The sequence below is a fragment of the Dendrobates tinctorius genome, unplaced genomic scaffold (genome assembly GCF_039654945.1).
Source record: "Dendrobates tinctorius isolate UK_male_01 unplaced genomic scaffold, ASM3965494v1 ptg000046l, whole genome shotgun sequence".
Taxonomy (NCBI): Eukaryota; Metazoa; Chordata; class Amphibia; order Anura; family Dendrobatidae; genus Dendrobates; species Dendrobates tinctorius.
Window position 1 is genome coordinate 4,346,578 of NW_027361714.1, and position 18,302 is coordinate 4,364,879.

At 40.8% G+C, this 18,302-nt stretch overlaps 1 protein-coding gene across 1 annotated transcript in view; it reads right to left on the reverse strand.

The window, feature by feature from the left end:
* Positions 1-18,302, reverse strand: part of HIVEP2 (HIVEP zinc finger 2) — a 261,592-nt gene that overhangs the window by 98,263 nt on the left and 145,027 nt on the right. The window lies entirely within an intron of this gene.

The following is an 18,302-nucleotide window of genomic DNA, read 5'->3' on the forward strand; positions in this document are numbered from 1 at the left end:
GGTAAGAAGTGGGGTCTTCCTGGGTCTCCTACTATACAGTCCCTTTTCATTCAGACGCCGACGGATAGTACGGGTTGACACTGTTGTACCCTCGGACTGCAGGGCAGCTTGAACTTGTTTGGATGTTAGTCGAGGTTCTTTATCCAACATCCGCACAATCTTGCGTTGAAATCTCTTGTCAATTTTTCTTTTCCGTCCACATCTAGGGAGGTTAGCCACAGTGCCATGGGATTTAAACTTCTTGATGACACTGCGCACGGTAGACACAGGAACATTCAGGTCTTTGGAGATGGACTTGTAGTTGGACAGTTCTTTGGTCTTCTTTCTTTTCTCCTTGCTCAATGTGGTACACACAAGGATACAGGACAGAGGTTGAGTCAACTTTAATCCATGTCAACTGGCTGCAAGTGTGATTTAGTTATTGCCAACACCTGTTAGGTGCCACAGGTAAGTTACAGGTGCTGTTAATTACACAAATTAGAGAAGCATCAATGATTTTTCGAACAGTGCCAATACTTTTGTCCACCCTCTTTTTTATGTTTGGTGTGGAATTATATCCAATTTGGCTTTAGGACAATTCTTTTTGTGTTTTTCATTTAAGACAAATTAAATGAAGATAATAATACCAAAGAATTTGTGTTTGCAATCATTTTCAGGAAGAAACTGAGTATTATCTGACAGAATTGCAGGGGTGTCAATACTTTTGGCCACAACTGTATCTAGTTCCTCTGTTATTCTTCCTTGAAATGTAAGAATGTAAGCCCGAAAGGGCAGGGTCCTCTCCCCTCTGTATCAGTCTGTCATTGTAAGTTTGTTTACTGTAAGTGATATCTGTAATTTGTATGTAACCCCTTCTCATGTACAGCACCATGGAATCAATGGCGCTATATAAATAAATATTAATAATAATAAAAATGTTTGAATAAAATGACAACTGGGTGTTACCTTTCACCTTGTGTCCCTACTTTTCGTGATATAATCAGAAATGCCTGTGTGGACACACACCCAACCAATACTCGTGACCAGCTAGTGTGCGAACCATATGTATCTGCTGAGAGGACACTATGATTATTTTTCCCTTTATATTCCCCTAATATATTATACATATACAGACCAAGAGGCTGAACTGTGATCTCCTACATTATAAATGTATCACAGGAGCTGTGCAGTCATCATTATCTGTGATAACTGTTTCCACTCCCAAAACCAGGGAGAACCTTACTGGTGCAGTCCACGCACTTTCATCATACAGTAACTTCTGGTTGTGGCTAGGGTAACTCTTTACAGAGAACATTAAGCTATGCATTTCTCAGGGGTCACCATAAGATTCCAATGAAGAGATATCCAGCACAATGATGAAGTGAAAAAACGATTCTTTATTCACTCAGATTTTTAGCAAAAATAGAGGATAAAATTCAGCATAGTAGGACAAGAAATTGCGTTATCCACGCGTTTCAGGTGTCGCAGCACCCTTTGTCATGACCTGAAAACGCGTTGATAACACAACTTCTTGTCCTACTATGCTGAATTTTATCCTCTATTTTTGCTAAAAATCTGAGTGAATAAAGAATCATTTTTTCACTTCTTCATTGAGCTGGATATCTCTTCATTGGAATTCTACACGCCAAGACACGGCGGTTCCGTGCTCCAAGCTGTATGATGTCTTGATCGGTGACCTGCATTGTTTTATAGTCATCATAAGATTACATGATGTACCTAAAGAGAAGCATTCCACTAATTTACAGGTAGAATATGAAAAACTAAGTAAAGTAATAGTAGTTGTATTTTATGTACTGGAACATTAGTGGCAGGATGAATAAAAACCAAACCTGAGTGCTACTTAAAAGGAAATCTGTCACCAGGTTTTTGCTATCTCATAGGAAAAGAGACCCTGATTCCAATTATGTATCACTTCACCTATTTGGTGCAGCAGTTGTGACACAATCAGAGTTTTTAGTTGAAGCATATAGCAGAGTACAGAAAGCTAACCCCACCCACACCACAGCTTTCTAGGTACAATTGACAGTGAGCTGCTTATCAGAGCACAAAGTGTGGTCCGACTAGGGCTCACGTGAGCATCAGTTCGGGCAGTGATTATTGCCTGCTGATAAAACCTTCATTGTATGTAATCAACAGCACTCAGTCTAATAAGTGACATATTGCTAAAATCTGTGTTTCAGCTGCTACCTCAAAAACCTGCTGACAGATTCCCTTTAAATGTTACTGAAAAAAAATCCAGATAAGTTAGAATTCTTCTGTACTTGTGATGGTTGTGGGCATGTTCCTGTTTAAAGTTATTACAATATTGGTGGTAGAACGCTCCTAATGCAATATGAGAAATGATGGCAAAGTTCAACAATAACAGTTCGACAAATTATAGAAAAAAATAAATTCCCAGATGTATAAGTAAGCAAACCACTGTACAAATGGTGTAGGCTCATCTGTAAGTATCCCAATATTCTCTCTTAACCTAAGATATAAGCACATTGGCAGTTTATAAGCAAGAGAAATATATACATCTTCTACCTTCTTATCCTGAGTTTGTGTTTTTTTATTTTATATCACCGAGATAATAATCAATCCTCACCATAAAACAGTACAAATATTACAATTTTCCCTAAAAGTTGAATGGCCGCGTGCACGGTACCGCAGATTGCTACTACTAGAAAGGGACCAAGAATACAGGGGAAGGGAATATAGACATCATGATCTTCAGGAGACATTGGACATTAGACCTTTGATGACAAGCAATAGCAAGCGGGATTCTATTATCATGCACTATGATTCTTGGTATACTTTTTCGGATTTCATGAGACATCTGTGGACCTTTGCACTGCCTCCGTATCCTTAATAATAATATCCTGCCACTGAAATCGTAATTCCGAAGTGCCAAGCTGGAACAAGTAAGAGAATATTTTTGAGGGTTGGTCCCAACCCATAATACTTAACATATGTCTTGGTATTGAAAATGAAAACAAGCAGACATTGATAATGTTTCACTAACCAGTACATGTAAACAGTGCTCCAAATCGGCATTTTAACATATAAGAAAACATATGCTTTGGCTGCAGACCCGTCCTCCCTTTGAAACTTCACGAGACTTTCCAGGAAACTCATCTGGATTCAGTCTATGCAGGACATTTCAGAAGTTTGGAATTATTACGAGGGATTCATTTTTATCTTTACAATCCCAAAATGCTGGGAGATTCCTCCATTTTTTTGTGCACTTTAGCTCTCCCCAGGCGGTCTGAAGAGTTCAATGAAAACAGCCTGAATACACATTCCAAATGTCTTGAACACAGTCTTTTCCAATCTTATCTAGAGAATGTGCAGATTTCTAGCAAATTGCTGCAGAGGGGCCTGATGTTGTAATCCATCCCCTTTAGGAGCCAGCCAGAAAGCTAGAACATCGCTTGTTTTTCCTAGTTATGGTTTTCCTTTGTCAATAGCAAAATATTATGTTCCCTTCATGCTGCCAAAATGTTACTTCATATAAGAGAAAGTTTCAGAAGATCTATAATCCATTGTTAGAATTGATCTTTTCCATATTCATCTTATTGACATATACACAAGATTGGCTTCAGATCTCTAGGCTGAAGCTATGGCCCTGATATACAGTATGTAGCTGTACGCTACTCAGTTGTAGAGGTTGGCTTTTTAACGCCATGAGTAATAGCTATAACGAAAACGGAGTTCATTAGCACAAAAGATAGGGAAAAGCATATATTTTATTAACTACAAACTAGTGATGAGCGAACGTACTTGAATAAATCTGAGCATGCTTGGGTGCTAACCGATTGTCTCCATCGTGCTTGAATAATATGTTTGAGTCCTCACGGCTGCATGTCTCACAGCTGCTCGAGAGCCGCAAAACACATTCAAGGATTTCCTGTTTATTACGCAATCCCAGCACGTGTTGTAGCTGTCGAACAGCCACGAGACATGCACCCACAGGGACTCGAACACATTATTCGAGCACGTCGAAGACACTCGGTTAGCACCCGAGAATGCTCGGATAACACCTTATCCGAGCACGTTCACTCATCACTATTACAAACATGATTAAAACGAAAACAAGGTAAGAAAAACACAGCAACAGTGGACCCAAAATCAGCATAGCAGAGACAAAAAATGGAGAGTTTGACAATGTCATAATCTTACATAGGCATTGATTCATCAAAGTGTTTTCGCCAGAAATCTCATTTAAATGACAAGCTGTGGCATACTTTATGCCATAAATCTTACTCCAGTATTTGTGTGAAGTAAGATTAGTAGAGAGGTGCATGGAGGCAATGTCTCTCTTAATGACACCATTTGGTTCCATTGCCAGAAAACACCACTACACTCTTGTACGGAGGTGGCGGGGAACCTCACGTGCCTTCTCTCTCTCAGTTGCTGTTCGCACAATCGCATGTGGCACCTCCTGGTTTATCAGTGCAATGGCCCCTTTACATTTAGCGATGCACCAGCGATCCCGACAACGATACGACCTGGTCAGGATCGCTGGTGCATCGCTAAATGGTCGCTAGTGAGCTGCCACACAGGCAGATCTCACAGCGACATAGCAGCGATCTAGCGGACGATACTTACCTTTAAGACGCGGCGATCCTGATGTCCTCCCATCCGCGTCCACACGTCGCTCGTCGGCGCCAGCAGGAAGCGCCCGGCGAGAAATGGAGCTCCGCGATCTCGCGCGATCAGCGATGGACAGCGGGGGAGCCGGTCGGAGGTAAGTATCACACATAGCGATATCGCTAGCGATATCACTGCTGCGTCACAAAATCGGTGATGCTTTAGCGATATTGTTAGCGATATCGCTATGTGTAAAATCCCCTTTATACTGTGATGACATGTACTGTAATGCAAATGTACTATATGTTGCTGTATTGTGTGCGTAATGTGTACTGCATAGCACTAGGGTTAAGATAGACCTGGAAACCTGAAGCTGAAGTGACAGAGACCGAGGGGACTCCAGCATCTGTGGGGTGCCAGTGTGTGGGAACACTACAGCTCATTGCCATGACTACCACCCTGGCTGCCTTACACTCTCACATCAAGACAAGTGTGAACAGGTGAGCTCTACCATAAGTCCTGTGTCATGCCAACAGTAAATCCTGAGAACAATCATGTGTGAAGTTGCTTTTCATCCATGGGATGGTCTCACCCACAATTTTGCTTAAGAGTACTGCTACGAATGAGAATGATAGCTAAACATCCTCCAAGAACAACTTTCCCAACCATCCAGGAGCAATTTGGTGACAATGTCACAAAGCAAAACTAAAAACTAAGTGGTTTGGTGAACAAAACATTAATATTTTGTGTCCATGGCCGGGAATCCCATTGGGATTGAGAATCTGTGGCCAATCCTCAAAAAGCAAATGGATAAACAAAATCACATAAATTGTGATAAACTCCAAGCACTGATTAGACAAGAATGGGTGATCAGCAGTCAGGATTTGGCCCAGAAGTTGATATCCAACATGTCAGAGCAAATTGAAGAAGCTTTGAAAAATAAGGGTCAGCGCTGTAAATATTGAGTCTTTGCATAGACTGGATGTATTTGTCAATGAAAGTTTAAAAACTTATGAAATGTTTATAATTGTACTTTAGTTACCATAGAAACATCCGACTAAAACGTCTAAAAACACTGAAGCAGCAAACTTTGTGAGATACAAAATTTGTGTCAATCTCAAAACTTCTGCCCATGACTGTAGTAGTTCAGAGCAAGAAAAATTTCCACCATTTCTGCATAGGTGAACGCTACAAAATCTTTGCACCTGATAACCAGTGTTGCTAACACATCCATGTTAAGCCACCTGATCCTCCTGGCTCTTTTCGTCATTCTTGCAGCTACTAAGTAATTTAACATTACAATGTAAAACTAGCGAGGTACCAGAGAAGTGAGAACATCTCAAGGAGCAATGGAAAGATATTTAAAGGGAATCTGTCAGCGGGTTTTTGCTACCTCATCTGTGAGCAGCCTGATGTAGGCAAAGAGAAGCTGAATCCAACGAGGCATCGCTTAGATTACTGGGTGCAGTCATGTGACACAATCAGAGCTTTTAGATTTAGAATGAAGCAGAGCTGAGAAAGCTGCCCCCGCCCATACCAAGCTCTGTATACACAATGTCCATAGACAGTGAGCTGCTTATCACAGGAAGTGGCGTGTCAGTCCAGGGCTCACAAGACCAGCTAAAACAATCACTGTAAATAAATAAAAGCAGAGAGCTTGATAAGGGAAGCTTCCCTGAAATCTGTGTTTTAAGCCCTACAACAAACTGTCTTCAGATTACATAGCAAAAACTTGCTGACAGATTCCCTTTAACATAGGTAAGAATTATTGATAATAGGTTTAAGAACTCATCCTATCAGAAATACATTATTACAATGCATTAAATATGCTTTGTGGTTGCATTTTTTCCCCATTCAAGTTCATCCATAAAAAAACACTTTTCTAGCAGAATTTTCAGATTACAATATAATTTTATTATATTATTCAAACTTTTCCAAAATATGTGAATTAGATGATTGTTGGTATTTACACAGAACCATCTACATTTGTTTTAAGCAGTGAATATAAACAGGATATGTTCAAAGTCTTTCCTAAAGTCGAATTTATGCAAACCGCAATGCACAGAATGACCGCGGGTCTCCCAATCCAAGCTCACAGCCTCAAATGTGTCTAGGAGGGTGTACGCTCAGTTCGGGAGAGCAATGGTCTGTTAACGGACCATCAAATACGCTTGTCGAAACCCGGCCAGCGTCTTTACCAAAAATCCCTGTTTTCGGCCATACTATCAGTTTGTTAATATTGTATTAGCGATATCATTGAATCAAAGCTGCATGCCTCTGCATAATATGGCATAGGAGGACTGACGAGAAAACAGAGTAAATAAACCATATACTTTTAAGACAATTACAGACGTGGTCAAAATTGTTGGGACCCCTCGTTTAATGACAGAAAAACCCACAAAGGTCACAGAAATAACTTGAGTCTGAAAAAAGTAATAATAAATCAAAAGTCTATGAAAATGAACAAAAGTCAGACATTGCTTTTCAACCATGCTTCCACAGCACACTTTGCACAAGGAGAAGCTGTATGGGAGAGTGATGCGAAAGAAGCCGTTTCTGCAAGCACGCCACAAACAGAGTCGCCTGAGGTATGCAAAAGCACATTTGGACAAGTCAGTTACATTTTGGAAGAAGGTCCTGTGAACTGATGAAACAAAGATTGAGTTGTTTGGTCATACAAAAAGGCGTTATGCATGCGCTGTATTGTTGACCGATGCACAGTGACACCATCTGCAGCAAGATGATGCTGCAGGTCTTTGGAGGTGGTCTGTGGCTTGTCCTTGACTGTTCTCACCATTCTTCTTCTCTGCCTTTCTGATATTTTTCTTGGCCTGCCACTTCTGGGCTTAACAAGAACTGTACCTGTGTTCTTCCATTTCCTTAGGGTGGTTTCACATTAGCGCTTTTTAAGCGCACGCACGGCCGGGGGTAGCTCCGCCCCCGAGCCGGCTCTCTGCCCGGCGTGCCCGCCCCTTGCTTGTAGCGCCGCCTCCTAGTGGACAGCGGAGCCTGCGATCGGCGCACCCTATCTTTAGCATAGGGTGCGCAGATCGTGCGCAGGCCGTGCGCATGTTGCGCTTTGACCTGCGCTGCGCACTTTTGACGGTGCGCCGTGCGCGCCAAAATCCGAAAAGTTAGATTTTGGCGCGCACGGCGCCGCTGTCCGCTAGGAGGCGGCGCTGCAAGCAAGGGGCGGGCACACCGGGCAGAGAGCCAGCTCGGGGGCGGAGCTACCCCCGGCCGTGCGTGCGCTTAAAAAGCGCTAATGTGAAACCAGCCTTACTATGTTCCTCACAGTGGAAACTGACAGGTTAAATCTCTGAGACAACTTTTTGTATCCTTCCCCTGAAAAGCTATGTTGAATAATCTTTGTTTTCAGATCATTTGAGAGTTGTTTTGAGGAGCCCATGATGCCACTCTTCATAGGAGAATCAAATAGGAGAACTACTTGCAAGTGGCCACTTTAAATACCTTTTCTCATGATTTGATACACCTGGCTATGAGGTTACAAAACAAATTAAGTGCTTCAGGAAGTCAGTAAAAAGTAGTTAGGAGTGTTCAAATCAAGAAAATGATAAGGGTGCCCATACTTTTGCACCGGTCAAATTTTGTTTAAATGCAGATTGCACATTTTCTGTTAGTACAATAAACCTCATTTGAATCCAGAAATATAACTGAGTCCATCAGTTATTAGATATATGAAACTGAAATACCTGTTGCAAAAACCAAAATTGTTATAAAGAAAAAAGGTTAACATTAATAGGGGTGCCCAAACTTTTACATATGACTGTATATAAATATCTGCTTTATTGCGCTAATAAAAATTATAGGACAACGCGTTTTGACTCCTACACCCTGGAGTCTTCTTCAGCTCATTAAAGAATAAATAACATCACATATTATTCAGAACTTTAAGCTCCATGGGACTGTAGCCAACCTCCCTGGATGTGGCCACAGGAAGAAAATTGATGAAAAATCAAAGAGACGGATATAATACGAATCGTAACAAAAGAGCCCAGAAAAACTTCTAAACAGATTAAAGGTGAATTTCAAGCTCAAGGAACATCAGTGTCAGATTGCACCATCCGTCATTACATGAGCCAAAGTGGACTTCATGGGAGACGACCAAGAAGGACAACATTGTTGAAAAAAATCATAAAAAAGCAAGATTGGAACTTGCCAGACTACATGTTGACACGCCACAAAGCTTCTGGGAAAATGTCTTATGGACAGATGAGACAAAAATGGAACTTTTTGGCAAGGCACATCAGCTCTATGTTCACAGACAGATGTCATGGTTAGGATATAGTTAATGTCCTGTTCTCACAGGGTTAACTTTTGCCGGCCTCTCTTTGGATCTGGGAGGGATATTTATACTCACTCCAGACTAGCATTCTCTGTCAGCTATACTGTTATTCTGGTTGTGTGTCTGACTGACCCCCCTGGTGTGCGTGTACTGCATTGCTTGTTTGATTCCCGTGTATGACCCGGCCTGTCCCCTCACTCTGAACTCTGTCTCACGCTTTAGGTACTATTGTCTTCTCTGGTTCTGACCTCCTGGCTTGGCTATTGTTACTCTGCTACCGTTTGCCCCTATTGTACCGTCTATTGCCCATTCTGGTTTTCTGATCTATTGCTACGTCCTGACTATCCGCTCTGTCTAACCCTTTGGTACTGTCCTGCTATCTCGTGCATTGACCCCGGCTTGATCTGGTTTCCGCCCGTCTATGCCTCTTGGTAACTTGTCCCGTAGTTACCTTGCTAGTAGCTTCCCTGCACCTCCTAGCTCTGTGGAGCTTAGGCCACGCCCCCAGTAGTCACATGCTTCAGGTCCTGATAGTTTGAAGCATGCATTGTCACCGCTGCTGCCCTGCTTCACAGGTATCTTTGAGCATTGTTTTTTGTACTCAGGACATGTGCACTGGCTCAGTGAGCGAGTGTAGTGCGGTGTTCCTGACACAGAAAAATGAAGCATATCAAGAAAAGAACATTGTCCCTACTGTGAAACATGAAGGAGGCTCTGTTATGTTCTGGGGCTGCTTTGCTGCATCTGGCACAGGGTGTCTAGAATTTGTGCAGGGTACAATGAAATCTCAAGACTATCAAGGGATTCTAGAGAGAAATGTGCTGCCCAGTGTCAGAAAGCTTGGTCTCAGAGGCAGGTCATGAGTCTTGCAACAGGGTAATGACCCAAAACACACAGCTAAAAACATGCAAGAATAGCTAAGAGGAAAACATTGGACTATTCTGAAGTGACTTTCTATGAGCCCTGACCTAAATCCTATTGAGCATCTTTGGAAAGAGCTGAAACATTTCGTCTGGAAAAGGCAACCTTCAAACACGAGAAAACTGGAGCAGTTTGCTTTTGTGGAGTGGGCCAAAACGCCTGTTGAGAGGTGCAGAAGTCTCAATGACAGTTACAGGAATCGTTTGATTGCAGCAATTGCCTCAAAAGGTTGTGCAACAAAATATTAAGTTAAGGGTACCATCATTTCTGTCCAGGCCTATTTCATGAGTTTTATTTTTTTTTTTAATTCTGTGGAAGCATGGTTGAAACCAATGTCTGACTTTCATTTGCTCATTTTCATAGATTTTTGGCTTATTACTACTTTTGTCAGATTCAAATTATTTCTGTGACCATTGTGGGTTTTCCTGTCATTAAACGAAGGGTACCAACAATTTTGACCACGTCTGTATTCCCCAAAAATGAAGCCATATCCTTTTGTTTAATGCCAAATGACCAGAGGGTCATCTCCAAGCTTCTCTCTTCATTCTCCATGAGAACCTCATTATCTCTTCTACATGACACATATGTGTCTCACCCCATGACAAATGCTAACTTCATAGCTTTCTTCCATGGAAACCAAACATATAAACAATGTGTTACACAATTTTACCAAACATCTGTCACAATTCTTTGAAAAGTTACCTGTTAAGTGATATCACAACTAAGTTATGTGTGATCTGCCCAGTATTACTGGGAGGCGGAAGATTGGAAGCAGAAGACAGAAAATTATTCTCCGAGGCATGGGAAGGGATGCACTTAACCACTGGTGTTCTTAGAATGATATTACCATGTAAGAAGTACAGGATTACTGTCGGCCTTCTATAGCAATACTGTATCAAAACAGATACGCAATTACCGTACACTGAATTATGATTGTAATTATAAAGTCAAGATGACAATCAGATAGTTGTTAGCCAAGAATCGTTCAGCCAACCTCTATCTGGGTTTATAGTGTATCAGTATATTTTTTTTCTATCAAAAAAGGGCATACGAGTGGCTACCAGAGAACTATGGTAGATAAGTATGCTTGACCGATACACACTTTGACTGTGAATTATTTCCACAAACATTAGATTTCTGGAAAAATATATCTAAAAAAATAATTAAGATCTGGCATCAATTACAAAACATATCCAACTTTTGGCAGTAGGTGGATAAATATCTTATATGAAAAATGAACAAACTGCATGAACTTTCCTTGATCCTCAGAAGGTACGTCTATACAACCTAGCCTCCGACAGAGGCTGAGCTGGTGGTCATATGGGACAACACCGATTTTTATCTAGATCTGCAGGAAAATTCACAATGACTGGGTTTGCTCTGACTTTTGAGTTCCCGATTGTATGTTTAACATAGAATCTCCATTTTCTAGTCAGGTGTATGAGTAAACATTTATATCAAACACAAGATAATGATAATCATTTTCATGTGTAGGTTGAAACAAGTTTTTTTTTGTCTTTTTCAAAAGAACTCGGCAGGGAGGTTGGTCCACACATCTTGGAGAACTAATGATCTTCTGTGGATGTAGGTTTGTGCAAATCATTCTGTCTCTTCATGTAATCCAACACAAACCCAATGATGATGAGCTCAGGGTTCTGTGGGGCCATAGTCACTTCCAGAACTCCTTGTTCTTGTTTGTTTTGAAGATAGTTCTTATTGACATTGGATGTATGTGTCACAAAGTGACTGGCCCTGTGTGACACGACCCAACAAACGGTCGGTTACTAAACGGAAAACAAACAAGGGAACACCAGGGACACAATTACAACGGTGGGCCCTGCAATAGGGAATGGGAAAATGGAAACCTCCTGCACTCTCCTGAGGCTGTGCCCTGGTCTATCCTGTCATCCCTATACGGCTTCTTTCAAACTGCCACTGAGCAGGATACTTTAGCCATCACTTGCCCTGCACCTATCGCTCAGTAGGGAATTGGTAAGTGCGGACACTGGTCCCACCGCTGCACTAATACATCACCAAGGGAAGATATACAAACGAGGTAAGAGAAACAACACTTAGCTTTCTCTGCTGCAATGCACTGCACAGCAGGGTTAGGTACCAGATAAAGGTAATAGCTGAAGTTCCACTGCACACAGCCAGCTCCTGACTCCAGCTTGGCTGGTCTCCAAAGAGGAAATGTATCACCAATAGTTAGCTGAAGCATCAGGTGACCTTTTAAAGGAAGGTGGGAGTGGTCACCACCTGCATCAGCAAACTCACCTAGCAATGCAATTACACCAGCGGCCACCAGGGGGGGGAAAAACTGATATTAACCCCCGATGGCCTGAAAGGAAAAAAAGTTTAATATGCAAAGCAAAATCTGCCACAGATCCAAAAATGGATCGTGACAGTATGCTTGGTGTTGTTGTCCTGGTGCAGAATACATTTGGAGTCAATAAAATGCCTACCTGATGGCATTGCATAATGCATAAGTATTTGCCTGTACTTTTCAGCATTGAGGACACTATTAGTTCTGCCCCAATCCTCATCTTCCTTTACTGAAATGCAGACCCAAACTATTAAAGGAATCTCTACAATGCTTCACTGTTGTCAGCAGACACTCATTATTGTATTGCTGTCCAGCTCTTTGGTGAACAAGCTTTCTTCTGTTACAGCAAAATACATGAAACTTTGACTCCTCAGTCCAGAACACCTGCTGAACACTCTGCTGCACCTCGGTTTCTATATTTTCATGCGGAGTTGAGTTGTTTAGCTTTGTTTCATGAGAAAAGTAACTTTTTGGCCACAATTTTTCCATGAAGACCACTTCCAGCCAGACTTTTCTGCTGACTCCTGCGTTCACGATCCTCAACATTGACATTTCTTTGTGAGTCTTTAAAAGATCTTGAACAGCACATCTTGAAACCTCAGTCTGCTATGAAATTTTTGTCAGGGAGAGACTTTTCTGGTCAAGTATAACTATAATGTGTCTTGTTGCTGTGCTCAGTTTTGCCATGTTATATGACCAATGACATGAAACGGTCTACTATAACCTCACCTTTGTAGAAAAGTTTGTCTGTTCCTCACCCAGTTTTAAGCCTCCTACAGCTTTTTCTGTATGGTGTTTCAACCTCTAAGAAAATGATGACCCTTATCAGCTGTTTGGTATAATTGGTATCTCATACAAAACTTCTGACTTTATGCAAAGAGTACCTGGAAGAGGTGATGCTTTAATGCTGTTTTAAAAGCGAAGGGTGGGGACACCAAATATTGATCTGACTTAGCTTTTGTCTTTTCACTTTACATTTTGTTAATTGATAAACTATTAACACTTCGATTTTAGAAAGCATTCTTACTTTGCATCATTTTATCCACATCTGCCTAAAACTTTTACCCAGAACTGTTCTGTAAATGGCTATATGCTGAACAGTTTCATATGTCATTAACTGGCTCCCACTGTGAAAATAAAGTGAGATTGAGTGTTTTTTGAGTGATCAGTTGGGCCTAAGATGCTCCAAAATATTATATAGGAAACCACTGATTTTGGATTTTTCTCCAAATGATATAATGTGACTGAAATGTTTATCCTTCCCTGTCTGTCTGAATGAATGAATATAATTACCGTAAATATGAATTGTCATCACACCAAAAGAAGGCTCCATATGAAAGGTCTTTAAGAACTTTTACATGTAGAATACTAGTGTCCTCTCCAGCTACACATTAACACTAAAAAAGCAGAATACATATCAGAGGCAGATAAGCAGAAGTGAATTCAACCATGTTTTACTGCACAAAAAGAAATCAAATATAGCCCTGACTTCTAAATTTGACATCTAAGTCATGAATAGTGATAGCATAGGGTATCAATGAATGCTGCATGCCAGACCACAAGTAACAGAAGCTCTAGAAACATGTGTGGGCTGAAAACTGTGAAATCCAAAAAGAGGTATCCTGTGGAAAAAAAATGAAACCACTTCCCATATTGCATGCAAAATCGTTCTGAATACAACCAAATTTACCGTGTGATCTTGTAAAGTTGCTTAGTGGCTATTTATGTCTCCTGAGAGGTACTACAAGTTTGGAGTCCATTGTAACTCATACCGTGTATGCACATGAACACTGTTCCAGATGTGACGCATATTTACTTGTCCCCAATATGTTACAATCTGTGGCTCTATATTATAGTTGTTTAGGGATAGAACAATGATAGCCTAAGAACCCATGTGATTAGAAGAACAAAGGTGCTTGCTACAAGTGTCATGCTCCCTTGACTGCGGTACCTGCCACAGCGCTGTTCACCCAGGTGCCGCACAGGAGCTGTAGACTTCATCTACAATAAATGATAGAAATGTCTATACATGTGCACATAGAATCCAATGCATGATTTGTGGGGGAAGGGGGTAATTTGGGCAGCGCGGTGGCTCAGTGGATAGCACTGGAGTCCTGGGTTCGAATCCCACCAAGGACAACATCTGCAAGGAGTTTGTATGTTCTCCCCGTGGTTGCGTGGGTTTCCTCCGGGTACTCCGGTTTCCTCCCACACTCAAAAGACATACTGATAGGGAATTTAGATTGTGAGCCCCATCGGGGACAGTGATAATGTGTGCAAACTGTAAAGCGCTGCGGAATATGTTAGCGCTATATAAAAATAATGATTATTATTATTATTATTAATTTAAGTAACTTTTTCTTATTTTGTCTTGTGGCATTCCTTGACGTTTTTGTGCCAAAATTCTTCAAAATGTTTACAAATTTTTATGCAAATTAAAAAGTACTCTACATTTATGTCTATTCTCTGTTATTTTGGGGAAGGGGAGCTTTTTGGATCAAAAAGTAGCATATTCCACTAAAATTTTCACAAATATGTCAGGCGCATACATAAAATGACTCCAGAGGCCACAAGAGCAGATTTGCATAAAAAAAAAAAATTAACAAGTTTCTAAAAAGTCACAATTGATGAATCAGCCAAAATCATCTGGAAACCCCCAAACCTGCTCACAATGGCCACCGTTTAATTGAAGAAAACGAAAAAAAAAAGGCTCACATGAGGCTGCTGAGGTCAGGTCAGAAGGCCCGTGGAGAGTCGTATATCGCGGTGTGTACTCAGACAATGTCGGACTTGTCAAACCAGTTTTATAAAGAGAAGTATATTGAAACATTTGTACTTTTCCTCTGTTAGAGACACACTCCTGGCTTTGGTTTAAAAATACTATTACAAAATACTAACCAAAATATTCTCGTGTGAAAGTAGTCTAAGGTTGAGTTCCATGTCTGTGCCTCCAGTATACATCGGGAGACTCTACTGACATCTACTACAGCATATGTGTCTGACAGCGGGAACGAACACCGTGTGGACCAAGCATAACACAATAAAAAAAACAAAAACGTAGACCATATTCACATGAAGTGGAAATGCTGCTTTTTAGCTGCACATGCCCTCAAGATAGAAAATAATCTTCTCTTATTATTTTGATTATTTTGTTTTGCTGCATTTTCCTCTTTATTTGATGCATTCTTGGTGCAGATTTGAAGCAGTGTTTTTAATATCTTTAGTACAGAAAAATGTGTTTTTTTACATGCAGCCTGTAGAGCAAAAAAACACCAAAAAACATCTGGAATTACATCCAATTTGCTTGGACAGTTAAATGCAACAGATTTTTTGCACAAAAAAATGCAGAAGTAAAAAGGCAGCATTTACACTGTGTGTAAATCTAAATATAGGAGATTTGCCCCAAATTTAAATCAATATCTTAATCCGTTATGACTGTGGCTTAATCTTATTGTGCTCTAGCCCTGGAAGGAAAGTACCACTGTAAGCTCTACATGATGATTCCAACAGTCAAAGTGTCACTAATCAAACCATGACACTCTACACTGACATACTTAGGGAATAAGTCACTTTCCCAGAAGAGTCCGACCACCGATGACTATTTTTGCAATTCAAAACATGTTTCTGATTCATTACTTTTTTATGCATTGTGGTTGCTCTATATGATACCTGAACAAAGCTCCTTTGTACTCCAAAAAGTAGAACTAAAGAACTAGTCCATGTCAAGATTAGGATAACTACTAGATGTAAATAAGGAAAAACACAAAAATTGAGCTTGGCTTGCGTTGGTATATTGTACATGCAGCACATAAACGCGTGTTCACATTGGCCATAAAACATATAAAACCCACAGGAGAAAAAATGAACAAAAACCCTGCTGTAACTAAATACAGTTGGGGAAAAAGTACCGGTATTTAGTCAGCCATCAATTGTGCAAGTTTGCCCACTTAAAAAGATGAGAGAGGCCTGCAATTATCATCATAGGTAGACCACCTGTATGAGAGTCAAAATGAGAAAACAAATCCAGAAAATCACCTTGTCTGATTTGGCAAGATTTATTTTTCAAATTATGGTGGAAAATAAGTAACTGGTCACCTAAAAACCATGGAAGATTTCTGGCTCTCACGGACCTGTAACTTCTTCTTTAAGAGGTTCCTCTGTCCTCCACTCATTACCTGTAATAATAGGACCTGTTTCAACTTGTTATCAGTATAAAAGACACCTGTCCACAACCTCAAACAGTCACACTCCAAACTCCACTATGGTGAAGACCAAAGAGCTGTTGAAGGACACCAGAAACAAAATTGTAGCCCTGCACCAGGCTGGGAAGACTGAATCTGCAATAGGCAAGCAGCTTGGTGTGATGAAATCAACTGTGGGGGCAATAATAAGAAAATGATAATCTCCCTCGATCCGGGGCTTCAAGCAAGATCTTACCCAGTGGGGTCAATATGATCACAAGGACAATGAGCAAAATCCCAGAACCACACGGAGGGACCTAGTGAATGACCTGCATAGAGCTGGGACCACTGTAACAAAGGCTACCATCAGTAACACACTACGCCGCCAGGGACTCAGATCCTGTAGTGCCAGACGTATCCCCCTGCTTAAGCCAATACATGTCCGGGCACATCTGAAGTTTGCTAGAGAGCATTTGCATTATCCAGAAGAGTATTGGCAGAATGTCATATGGTCTAAACCAAAGTAGAACTGTTTGGTAGAAACAAAACTTGTCGTCTTTGTAGTATACAGAATGCTGAGTTGCATCCAAATAACACCATACCTACTGTGAAGCATGGGGGTGGCATCATCATGCTTTGGGGCTGTTTCACTGCAAAGGGACCAGGACGTCTGATCCATGTACATGAAAGAATGAATGTATCATGAGATTTTGAGTACAAACCTCTATCCATCAGGAAGGGCATTGAATATGAAACATGGATGGGTCTTTGGGTCTTTCACCATGATAATGATCCCAAGCACACTGCCAGGACAATGAAGGAGTGGCTTCGTAAGAAGAATATGAAGGTCTTGGAGTGGCCTAGCCAGTTTCCAGATCTCAAGCCCATAGAAAACCTTTGGAGGGACTTGAAAATCCGTGTTGCCCAGCGACAGGCCCATAACATCACTGCTCTAGAGGAGATCGGCATGGAGAAATGGGCCAACATACCACCAACAGTGTGTGCCAACCTTGTGAAGACTTACAGAAAATGTTTGACTTCTGTCATTGCCAACAAAGTACATATAACAAAATATTGAGATGAATTTTTGTTAATGACCAAATACTTATTTTCCACATAATTTGAAAAATAAATCTTGCCAAATCAGACAAGATGATTTTCTGGATTTGCTTTCTCATTTTGACTCTCATATTTGTGGTCTACCTATGATGTCAATTACAGGCCTATCTCATTTTTTTAAGTAGGAGCACTTGCACAATTGGTGGCTGACTAAATATTTTTTCCCCACTGTAAGTAAAAAGCAAAAGTGAATTTAAATAACGCAGGGTTCTTAGTAATATTGTTTTTGATCAAAAACAGCATAAAAGCCATCCCACTGTCGACAAGGTGACTCTGATCGGAACGGTCCTACACTGTCTAATATTAAAAACCTTGTAGGACCGTCCCTATCAGAGTCACCTTGTCAACAGTGGGATGGATTTTATGCTATTTTTGATCAAAAACACTATTACTGCTGCTACAGTATTTCACTGGTTGTGTAAGGAGATATTTATTTTATAGAAGCTATACTGAATTTGGAAGTACTGTATGTGGAGATACAGTTGTGGTCTCCTGGACCTCTTTGACCCACACAAACTGGCTGTAATTTGGCTGTGTGCATAAGCCACTTGGGCCTCATTTAAGCGTCCTTATTTCCGGCACATGTTCTATTCATGTTTTTAATTAATCAAATTTTCCCCTACAAGTGAACGAAGATTAATGGGTATCAGTCGGATACTATCCGAGTGCTTTGAGAGACTTCTCATAAACTGGAGGTCGATTGAAATTACCCTTAAAGTCCGACTCTTGGCCAAGATTTGGCTTTAATTTAGAGTGTTCGTTTTGTTGCTTTTTTTCTATTATCCTGATTCCTGACTCTCTGATTCTGAAGGTGTTGGGAATGTTGTTACTCTTGCACCTACATAATATCTTAGCAGTGATGGTTCACCCTTGGTGA